Below are 10,397 nucleotides of genomic sequence, written 5' to 3' on the forward strand. Positions count from 1 at the left end.
AAAAAAGGAAGAGATTATGTCATTTGCCATAACATGGAGGAACCTGGATGACATTATGCTGAGTAAAATAAACCTAATATTTTGGACTGTAGATTGCTTCTGACAGTTTTCATTAGATAGGCTTTATCGATAGTGAAATGAAATGAAATAAAATGCTAACTTCTCTTTTTAGCTGTTAAACAATATGGCTTCTATCATATATTTCTTTTCTCATTTTTATATTTTATATTACAGAAAGCATAAAGAAGGACACAAAAATGTTTTGATTATTTTAAACTCTTTATCACATGGTCCAAAATCACATAAATATTAGAAAAGGAAGCTCTCTTGGAATTATCATAAATAAATTATGACAGATTAAAGCAGAGAAAATATTAGCCAGGAAATCAAAGTATTCTGAGTAGTTTATAATTGAAATACAAAGTAATTCACAATATAAGTAACATATTAGATGTCAATTATATCATGTTGACATGTAAGAGAGTCAACCATATACAAAACTTTTACTTGTAAAAAACACTTTAATATTTAATATCTTTTTATTTAACCAAATTTTATAGAAATGTTTACATTTTATATAATCCTATTTCTTACATGGTTGAGAAACAAAAAATGATACTGGTTATGGATAAAACACTAGATTGGCAATTGGTTAGAATGATAAATTTTCATTTCACTAGATTTTCATTATTTATGTCCATGATTATTTATCTTTTTCATGCAGTTTTAAGCACTTATTACAGGTCAAGTGTGATGAAAGATACTGAATAAACAAAAAGGGATGACCTAGGATGGTCACAGTCTTGGAGGAAGAAAATAGAAATATTGCAGTGCCATATGCTGAGCATGAAATTACTTTTATAGAATACTGTGTAGTTGCAAATGATTCCAAATCAAAGTTTTGGGGGCTTTGAGGGAAGGCTTTGCTACTAGGTGATATCTGAAAAAGTTCTATCTGTACTACCTAAAAGAATAGCAATATGGATAGCTACAGTGCTAATAACTGTCATTCACCAAATGCTTTATCTGTGGTCTGTACTGTGTTATACAAAGAGGGTTTATATCTTGTTAATCCTCATGAGATAGTTATTATTCTGGTGTCTTTTGTAAAAATGAGAAAATGAGGTTTTTATAGGTTAAATATTTTATATTTGTTCAAGGTTACAAAGAGAGATGGAGTCAGGACCTTAAGTTAGCTTTCTTCTTACCAGAGTCCACATGCCTTTTCAATATTAATATCAAACATTATATACAACTAGTGAGTTCACTACCTAGAAGAAGCTTTACAATGCTGTTTTTTTAAAATATGTACTAATATTTGTAAAAGAAATAGACTGCTATGCATTTCCAGATCAGGGGGATATGGTTTAAATGAGGAGATTTTTTGCTTACTGTCAAAAAAGGGTAAAACTAACAGCACCCAGCTATAAAGTCTGAAAAGGAGACGGAATAATGAACACTGGGGAATAGTGAGGGAGGGTAAATGTGTCTGTGTGTGTGTTATTGGAGGGTTTCCTACGTCCCCAAAGTGAATCATTAGACAAAACAAAAAATAAACTTCACCTATTTAAGGGAAGTTATTTTTCTAGGGCAGCATTTCTATAATTGGTTTCCCAGAATACTCTTTCAATGAGATACTAGGGGAGGGAATGTGGAAAGAAAGAAGTGAATATTTCTCTGGTCAAATGCACTTGGCAAATACAGTGCACTGTTAGCCATTCACAAATCTCATAAACACGTTAGAGCCTTCAAAAATTTCAGTTAACTTGGTATAACTGAACTTGATGTAACCCAGTACTTAACAGCCATTCCATAATTTTTCAGAGTTGGTGGTATTAGTTACTACCAACACACTTTGAGAAATGTTGGTTTATGGACACAGGAATATGTTCAGAGATTAAGAAACAAATACAAAATTCTAATTCTTTTTTTTTAATCAATGAAAGATTTTAATTCACTTGTAGTTTTCTAATAAACGTAGCCTTTGAAAAATGTGCTTGAGGTTTAAATTTTTTAAATTGCATATTTAGGCAATAAATGCCTCTGATGAGAGCTAGAGATCTAATAAAAATGGACCCGTTCTGGAATAAGCAAGGAGTAAATTAGTAAATGTGCTATGTTCTCCCCTCCTGAGGACAGAAGGCTGGCTATAACCAAAACCTACACAGACACTCAAATTATGGTCCTACACATTACAGTACCATTTTATAGTGAAATATGATATAATTCATGATAAATAAGTTCATTCTGATGTTTTTATTAATCCTTTTTAAAATTCTCCTTGAGATGAATTTTGGATTCCAGTGCAGGCCTGAATTTCACAGACGTTAACTCTATTAGGAAATCCTGTGAAAAGTTAACAGAAGGATTTATCTTAAGAGGTACATTGGGAAAATTTCATTTTCTTCTAGCTGCAGACTGGAAATGAAATGATAGTGCTATATCTTAAAATAAGTCAATGGAAAAACGACATATAAAAGAATTATTTTCAGTAGTTTGAATTCAAATTTAGATAAACCTTAACTGAGTATGCCTTTGTAGTGTGCATTTATGTTTATAAACTAGTAAATATACATTGTAATATTAAAGTAGAAGTGTTGCGATTTTTCCAAATAGGTGATTATGTAAAGTTCTACATTATTATTTTTTTCATTATTTTCCTAGTACTTAGATTTGGCTAGTGCTTAATGATTTCCTTTTTCTAAAAAACAATAAGAATGAGTTGGCAGGAGCTCCTCTGCCAAATGATTATTTAAATGCTGTTTTGAACTGTGTAAAAGCACAGGAGACAGGGGCCTAATTTCCTCCAAAATGTATATGTAGGGCACAGAGAAAGCACTTGGAATATGACTTCAATTACTTAGATAAAATTCACTTAAATGGTATTTGTGTGTGTGTATATATTCACATATATATAATATACACATATTATATGTGTATATGTGGTGAATATATGTACATGTGTTGCATATGTGCATATATATTTATGTGTGTACACATGCACATATACACAAACACAAATAAATACACAACTACGTTTTCTCTATGTCATGATGCCCAAGTACATACCAATGATAAACAATCTTATTTCATCATTGAACTTATCTCAAGGGTTGGCAATTTAACATGGACAGTGAAAGCTTTTTTAATATTGCTTAAAATACAAGACCAAATGTAAATCCAGTGTATATCTGTCACAGTTGCCATTTTCATTAATGAATATTAATCTAAAATAAAACCAAGAATATATGATTTTATAAAGAACCTTCATTTAATTTCACATTATTTGGGATTATTTTACTATTTAATTGAAAACAAAAGGCCGGGAGGGGTGGCTCACACCTGTAATCCCAGCACTTTGGGAGGCCGAGGCAGGCAGATCACAAGGTCAGGAGTTCGAGGCAGGTGGATCACAAGGTCAGGAGTTTGAGGCCAGCCTGTCCAACATGGTGAAACCCTGTCTCTACCGAGAATACAAAAATTAGCCGGGCGTGGTGGCACGTACCTGTGGTCCCAGCTACTTGGGAGGCTGAGGCAGGAGAATCGCTTGAACCCGGGAGGCAGAGGTTGCAGTGAGCTGAGATCGCAACACTGCACTCCAGCCTGGGCGGCGGAGTGAGACTCTGTCTCAAAAACAAAAAAAAAAAAAAAAGAAAAAAAAAGAAAATGAATCATTTTGAACACATTTCTAAAGCGAAAGGTCACTTTTCTGAAATTTTATGAAACAAAAAAATCATTAACGAGTATATAGATTTCAATAGAGCATGGTGATTAAATTAAATTTCTTAAGTACATTTTCTTTTGCCAGCAATATATTAGATACAGAAGGCACAGGGGATTTAAGCAATTCAAAATACTTTTGACAAGGTATTTCAATGACTGGCAATGTAGTAAATTTAAGGACAAATAAGTAAAACATGCATAATTAAATTCTCACTAAGAATACAAAATGTTACATAGATTTGAAATAAAATTTCATAGAAGATATATAGCTGATACCATTTCAGAGATGCTATTAACAACTGTAGTAAAGAAAATTTGAACTTGTAGGGAAAAAAATAATAACAGGCAAAATAGAAAATTATATGGTATATGTGGAAGGCATGAGCTGAGCTGCTGTCATGAAAAGGAAACGACAAAAAGTATTTCTATGAAGACAATGAGTATTACAGTTACATTCTTTATATTTATTTGAAGAGAAGTTACTGATGGTAGAAACATAAGGTACATTGCAAGATGCATTGGAAGGAGAGGAAAAAGCACTGGAATGGAATTTGTAGAGGCCAGAGCAGGCAGTCAGTAACCTAAGAAATATGTGGTAAGGAATTAGACCAGGAGTATGGTAATTCAACAAATAATTATGAAAGGACTCTGAAAGCTAAAAGGAAGAAGATAGATTATCTAGGAATCTTTGGACTTAAGGGATGACCGTGTGATGAGTTCCTTGGGTTGTGTTTTTGTTTTTTGTATGCTATATTAAGCTGGGTGCTAAAATCTGCAAACCTGAACAACAAACAAGCATAGAAAAACAAAAATGAAACAAAATTCTGCTGTCTATGACCAAAGAGGCAGGCCAGCAGTGACTATATGGGAAGATCTATCACCCAATGCCCACCTAGGGCAGCAGTAACAGATCTGCAGTAGCAGCAGCAGGGACCTGCCCACACGTGGGGCAATCATGAGCCAGATTTACAACTGCACCAGCATAAGTCATTTTGGAAAAAGACTCAACCATACCCACAACCAGTGGTAATGGCAAGCCTGACATGTTAACACCTATGTCACAGAAGAAATGGTGTCTTCTAGCACTCTAATGATGAGAGCAAGTGACCTACATCTATTTTTTTCTGAACTTCTCACCCATTAGCACTGGACAACCCAGATAGCACTTGTTGAAATGAACAAGAGCCCCAATAGCTTCATAAGAATGAAGCAGACCAAAAATTATTGCAAGACCTCTGAAACTACAGTTCATAAAAATAGATTTACATGCTAAGCCTATATAGGGTGGCTAACTGTTAAAATAAAAGATTTAAATAGGATCAAACATTTCTTAATACCCCAAATGTCTAAAATACAATTTAAAATATTTTATTTTTGTATATGTATATACTTGTTTTATCTTTGTATATTTTGTATATAATATGTTTATATAGAGAGAGGTATCTAGCTATATATAGGTATATATTATAGAAATCTATATCTATATATATTAAATACCAAGAATCAGAAAAAAACATAACTTGAATGAGAAAAGACAATCAACTAATGTTAAAACTATCAGATGTTGAGATTGTCTATCAAGATTTTTAAAGCATCCCTGTGGTTCTGTTCATTTGTAATTGCTTGTTGCTTCAACAATTATAAATTATCTTGAAGCTTTTGTTGCCATTGCTTTTGGTGTTTTAGACATGAAGTCCTTGCCCATGTCTATGTCCTGAATGGTATTGCTAGGTTTTCTTCTAGGGTTTTTATGGTTTTAGGTCTTATGCTTAAGTCTTTAAACCATCTTGAATTAATTTTTGTATAAGGTGTAAGGAAGGGATCCAGTTTCAGCTTTCTACATATGGCTAGACAGTTTTACCAGCACCATTTATTAAATAGGGAATCCTTTCCCCATTTCTTGTTTTTGTCAGTTTTGTCAAAGATCAGATGGTTGTAGATGTGTGGTATTATTTCTGAGGGCTCTGTTCTGTTCCATTGGTCTATATCTCTGTTTTGGTACCAGTACCATGCTGTTTTGGTTACTGTAGCCTTGTAGTATAGTTTGAAGTCAGGTAGTGTGATGCCTCCAGCTTTGTTCTTTTGGCTTAGGATTGTCTTGGCAATGCAGGCTTTTTGGTTCCATATGAACTTTAAAGTAGTTTTTTCCAATTCTGTGAAGAAAGTCATTTGTAGCTTGATGGGGATGGCATTGAATCTATAAATTACCTTGGGCAATATGGCCATTTTCATGATATTGATCCTTCCTATCCACGAGCATGGAATGTTCTTCCATTTGTTTGTATCCTCTTTTATTTCATTGAGCAGTGGTTTGTAGTTCTCCTTGAAGAGGTCCTTCACGTCCCTTGTAAGTTGGATTCCTAGGTATTTTATTCTCTTTGAAGCAATTGTGAATGGGAGTTCACTCATGATTTGGCTCTCTTTGTCTGTTATTGGTGTATAAGAATGCTTGTAATTTTTGCACATTGATTTTGTATCCTGAGACTGCTGAAGTTGCCTATCAGCTTAAGGAGATTTTGGGCTGAGACGATGGGGTTTTCTAGTTATACAATCATGTCATCTGCAAACAGGGACAATTTGACTTCCTCTTTTCCTAATTGAATACCCTTTATTTCCTTCTCCTGCCTGATTGCCCTGGCCAGAACTTCCAACACCATGTTGAATAGGAGTGGTGAGAGAGGGCACCCCTGTCTTGTGCCAGTTTTCAAAGGGAATGCTTCCAGTTTTTGCCCATTCAGTATGATATTGGCTGTGGGTTTGTCATAGATAGCTCTTACTATTTTGAGATACAGCCCATCAATACCTAATTGATTGAGAGTTTTTAGCATGAAGGGTTGTTGAATTTTGTCAAAGGTCTTTTCTGCATCTATTGAGATAATCATGTGGTTTTTGTCTTTGGTTCTGTTTATACGCTGGATTACATTTATTGATTTGCATATGTTGAACCAGCCTTGCATCCCAGGGATAAAGCCCACTTGATCAACAAAAGCCAAAATTGACAAATGGGATCTAATTAAACTAAAGAGCTTCTGTACAGCAAAAGAAATTACCATCAGAGTGAACAGGCAACCTACAGAATGGGAGAAAATTTTTGCAATCTACTCATCTGACAAAGGGCTAATATCCAGAATCCACAAAGAACTCAAAAAAATTTACAAGAAAAAATCAAACAACCCCATCAAAAAGTGGGCAAAGGATATGAACAGACATTTCTCAAAAGAAGACATCTATGCAGCCAAAAGACACATGAAAAAATGCTCATCATCACTGGCCATCAGAGAAATGCAAATCAAAACCACAATGAGATACCATCTCACACCAGTTAAAATGGTGATCATTAAAAAGTCAGGAAACAACAGGTGCTGGAGAGGATGTGGAGAAATAGGAACACTTTTACACTGTTGGTGGGAGTGTAAACTAGTTCAACCATTGTGGAAGTCAGTGTGGTGATTCCTCAAGGATCTAAAACTAGAAATACTATTTGACCCAGCCATCCCATTACTGGGTATATACCCAAAGGATTATAAATCATGCTGCTATAAAGACACATGCACACGTATGTTCATTGCGGCACTATTCACAATGGCAAAGATTTGGAACCTACCCAAATGTCCATCAATGATAGACTGGATTAAGAAAATGTGGCACATATACACCATGGAATACTATGCAGCCATAAAAAATGATGAGTTCATGTCCTTTGTAGGGACATGGATGAAGCTGGAAACCATCATTCTCAGCAAACTATCTCAAGGACAAAAAACCAAACACCAAAAAAAAACCAAACATGTTCTCACTCATAGGTGGGAATTGAACAATGAGAACACTTGGACACAGGAAGGGAAACATCACACACTGGGGCCTGTCGTGGGGTGGGAGGAGGGGGGAGGGATAGCATTAGGAGATAAACCTAATGTAAATGATGGGTTAATGGGTGCAGCACACCAACATGGCACATGTTTACATATGTAACAAACCTGCACGTTGTGCACATGTACCCTAGAACTTAAAGTATAATAAAATAAAATAAATTATCTTGAAGCAAATGAAAAATAGGCAAAAACTCAGCCAAAAAAAAAAAAGAAAGAAAGAAAAAGAAAAGAAACCTAATGGAAATTGTAGAACTGAAAAATACATTAGTGAGTAGAAAAATAAACTTGCTGGATGGGCCTAATTCAACAGTGGATATGACAAAAGATAGCATCAGGAAATTGAGGACAGACAAGTAGATTTTATTCAGTCTGAACAACAGAGAGAAAATTGATTGAAGCAATGAACAAAGCCTCAGAGACTTGTGAGATAATAACATAAGGCTGAACATTCTATTATAGAAATCTTAGAAGACAGAAATAAATGAGTAGGGCTGAACAAATATTCAAAGGAATAATTGAACCCTTCCCAAATTGGAAAAAGACATAAACTTACAGATTCAAAAAGCTTAGTGAATCTCAAATAGGGTAAACCTGAGGAAATACACATAAAGACATAGCCTGATGAAACTTAAAAATGAAAGACAAAAAAGTTTTTTAAATGACCAAAGAGCAATGTTGCCTTATTTAGAGAGGAACACCAATTCAAATAACAGTACATTTCTCATCTGAAATCATGGAAGCCATAAAAGTGGTAGAACATTTTAAGTGGTGAGAGAAAAGAACTGCCAACCGGGCATCACATATTCAGAGAATAATCCATAGCAAGGCATTGTAGCACAGGGAAAACAATGAGAAGACTGTAATGATAATGCAGGAGATAAATTATGATGTCTGGAGGTCTGGATTGTTATTTTATTTCTATAGACCACTGCTTAGTGTTACTTAGAATCAAATTATATACTAATTAGATATTAGAGGGTACTTGGAAATAGACATGAGTTTGTATTTATTATTAGTGTTACCTTTCAATGTATAATTCAGAGAAAACACAGTAGAAATAGTAAGAAAAATACATGACAGATTTTAAAGGAACACAAGTTTAGATAAAAACAATTTTCCTAGAAGTATAAATAATCACACAGAAAAAAAATCATTAGAGGTTATTCAACCAAAGATGGGGGTAATCACATAAAAACTGGAACTAATGGGAAAAAAATACTTTAAATTTCATATATTTAGTATTTAGAGTCTTCCTAATATAAAAGTTATTTCTGAGTTAGCGACTATTCTCTAATTGTACATATCATAATAAATATATCAATACGTAAAGCTCTCATGAATAAAATGAATTAAATATTGAAATTGTAAATCAGTTTCTTCTTTTGCAAATTAATAACCACAAGTTCCATGTGTATCATGTGTATACAACAATCTAAAATGCTATGAGGATTTTTTATAACTTATTTTAAAAGATAAAAAGGGAATAATTTGATTAGCTTTATAAATAAGTAGGACATATGTGTATCTTATGTAAGACAGTTAATCCCTCAGAACATCTCTTTTTCATCAGTTTAAGCTCATAGCTAATTTCTGGCTTTGAATTTTCTGAGGTAATATACCTGTATTCAGATTTTTTTAATGGAAAATTTTAATGTTTTGGGGATGGTATTACATGTATAGATCATAGAATCTTCACATCCCGATGCTTGGGAATATGGAGTTCCATTGGGACTAAATCCTCATGTATACACAGACAACAAAGATGGAAAACTAGCCCATTTCCTTATACTTTAAAGGATGAGATTTTTTTTTTGCAAGTATATTTATGACAGAAAGCTTTTTTAAAGTTTATCATTAATATAATTGATACATAGATTAAATATCAATAAGACTTTGAATCTACCTTATGTTGTAATTCAGCAACAAAATAAGTATAGATCATTATTTATCTCAATATAAAATTATCTTCAAAAATATATATTTCTTAAAGCTTACCACATTAACATGGTGATGGAGTTTAGATTAAAATATTTTTTAAAAAATAATTGAGGTACATGACAAACAATTGAAACGATCCATGATATATAAGCTAAATGGCAACTATCTACTTAACTAGATATTCTATCACCTTTAATGAAATTAAAGAAGGATCAAATGCTAGCTCAGATTAATGGCATAGTCATTAATTGTGCTATATTCACATGGTCATTTCCCCTTGTAATTTCATTTTCCTTACTCCATTCCTGAACACTGAAAATGGTTAATGGAACTTCCACATTCATTTGTGAGCTGAGAATTATCTCTATTTGGAAGCCTTGAAACTATTGACTGATTATACAGGAAAAGAGTTTAGCATTGATAAAGAGCAACCATTTTCAAGTCTGTATTTTAGTTCTTCCTGTTGCTGTCAAATACAAAGTTTATATTCATATGAAATGCCTTTTAAAAGTTGTTTTACATTTATATGTTCAGAATTTTATCAAAAGCAAAATTCTTCTAACCACACATCAGAAATATTTATGGAAATATTAGTTCTATATGCACTTCATTAAGCAGCTATCAAATTCCAGGTAAGCATTGCATTGTATACTTTGTTATAATCCATATTTGTTGTGGCAAGATTCTCTTTGGCTCTTTGCCCTTTATTAGTTCAATATTCAAACGGAGATGAGTTAGAGTTTTCAGCATTTGCTTAAGTAGGTGGGGACTAGGCAATGGGATTAGGAAATAATAGTATCCAGATAATTTGTTAATATTTGCTCAGTTGTGTAAATGTGTCATTATATTTACTTTTTGCTTCTT

The 10,397-nt window shown here is 33.3% G+C and overlaps 1 long non-coding RNA gene across 1 annotated transcript in view; it reads right to left on the reverse strand.

The window, feature by feature from the left end:
• The window catches only part of LOC117979422 (uncharacterized), a 51,145-nt gene extending 41,785 nt beyond the window's left edge, over positions 1–9,360 (reverse strand). Inside the window, exon 1 of the long non-coding RNA XR_008624558.2 lies at positions 3,506–9,360. This is a non-coding gene — a long non-coding RNA (uncharacterized LOC117979422). The remainder of the gene's footprint in view (positions 1–3,505) is intronic.
• Positions 9,361–10,397: the final 1,037 nt, after the last annotated feature.

This window comes from Pan paniscus, chromosome 13 (genome assembly GCF_029289425.2).
Source record: "Pan paniscus chromosome 13, NHGRI_mPanPan1-v2.0_pri, whole genome shotgun sequence".
Classification (NCBI taxonomy): domain Eukaryota; kingdom Metazoa; phylum Chordata; class Mammalia; order Primates; family Hominidae; genus Pan; species Pan paniscus.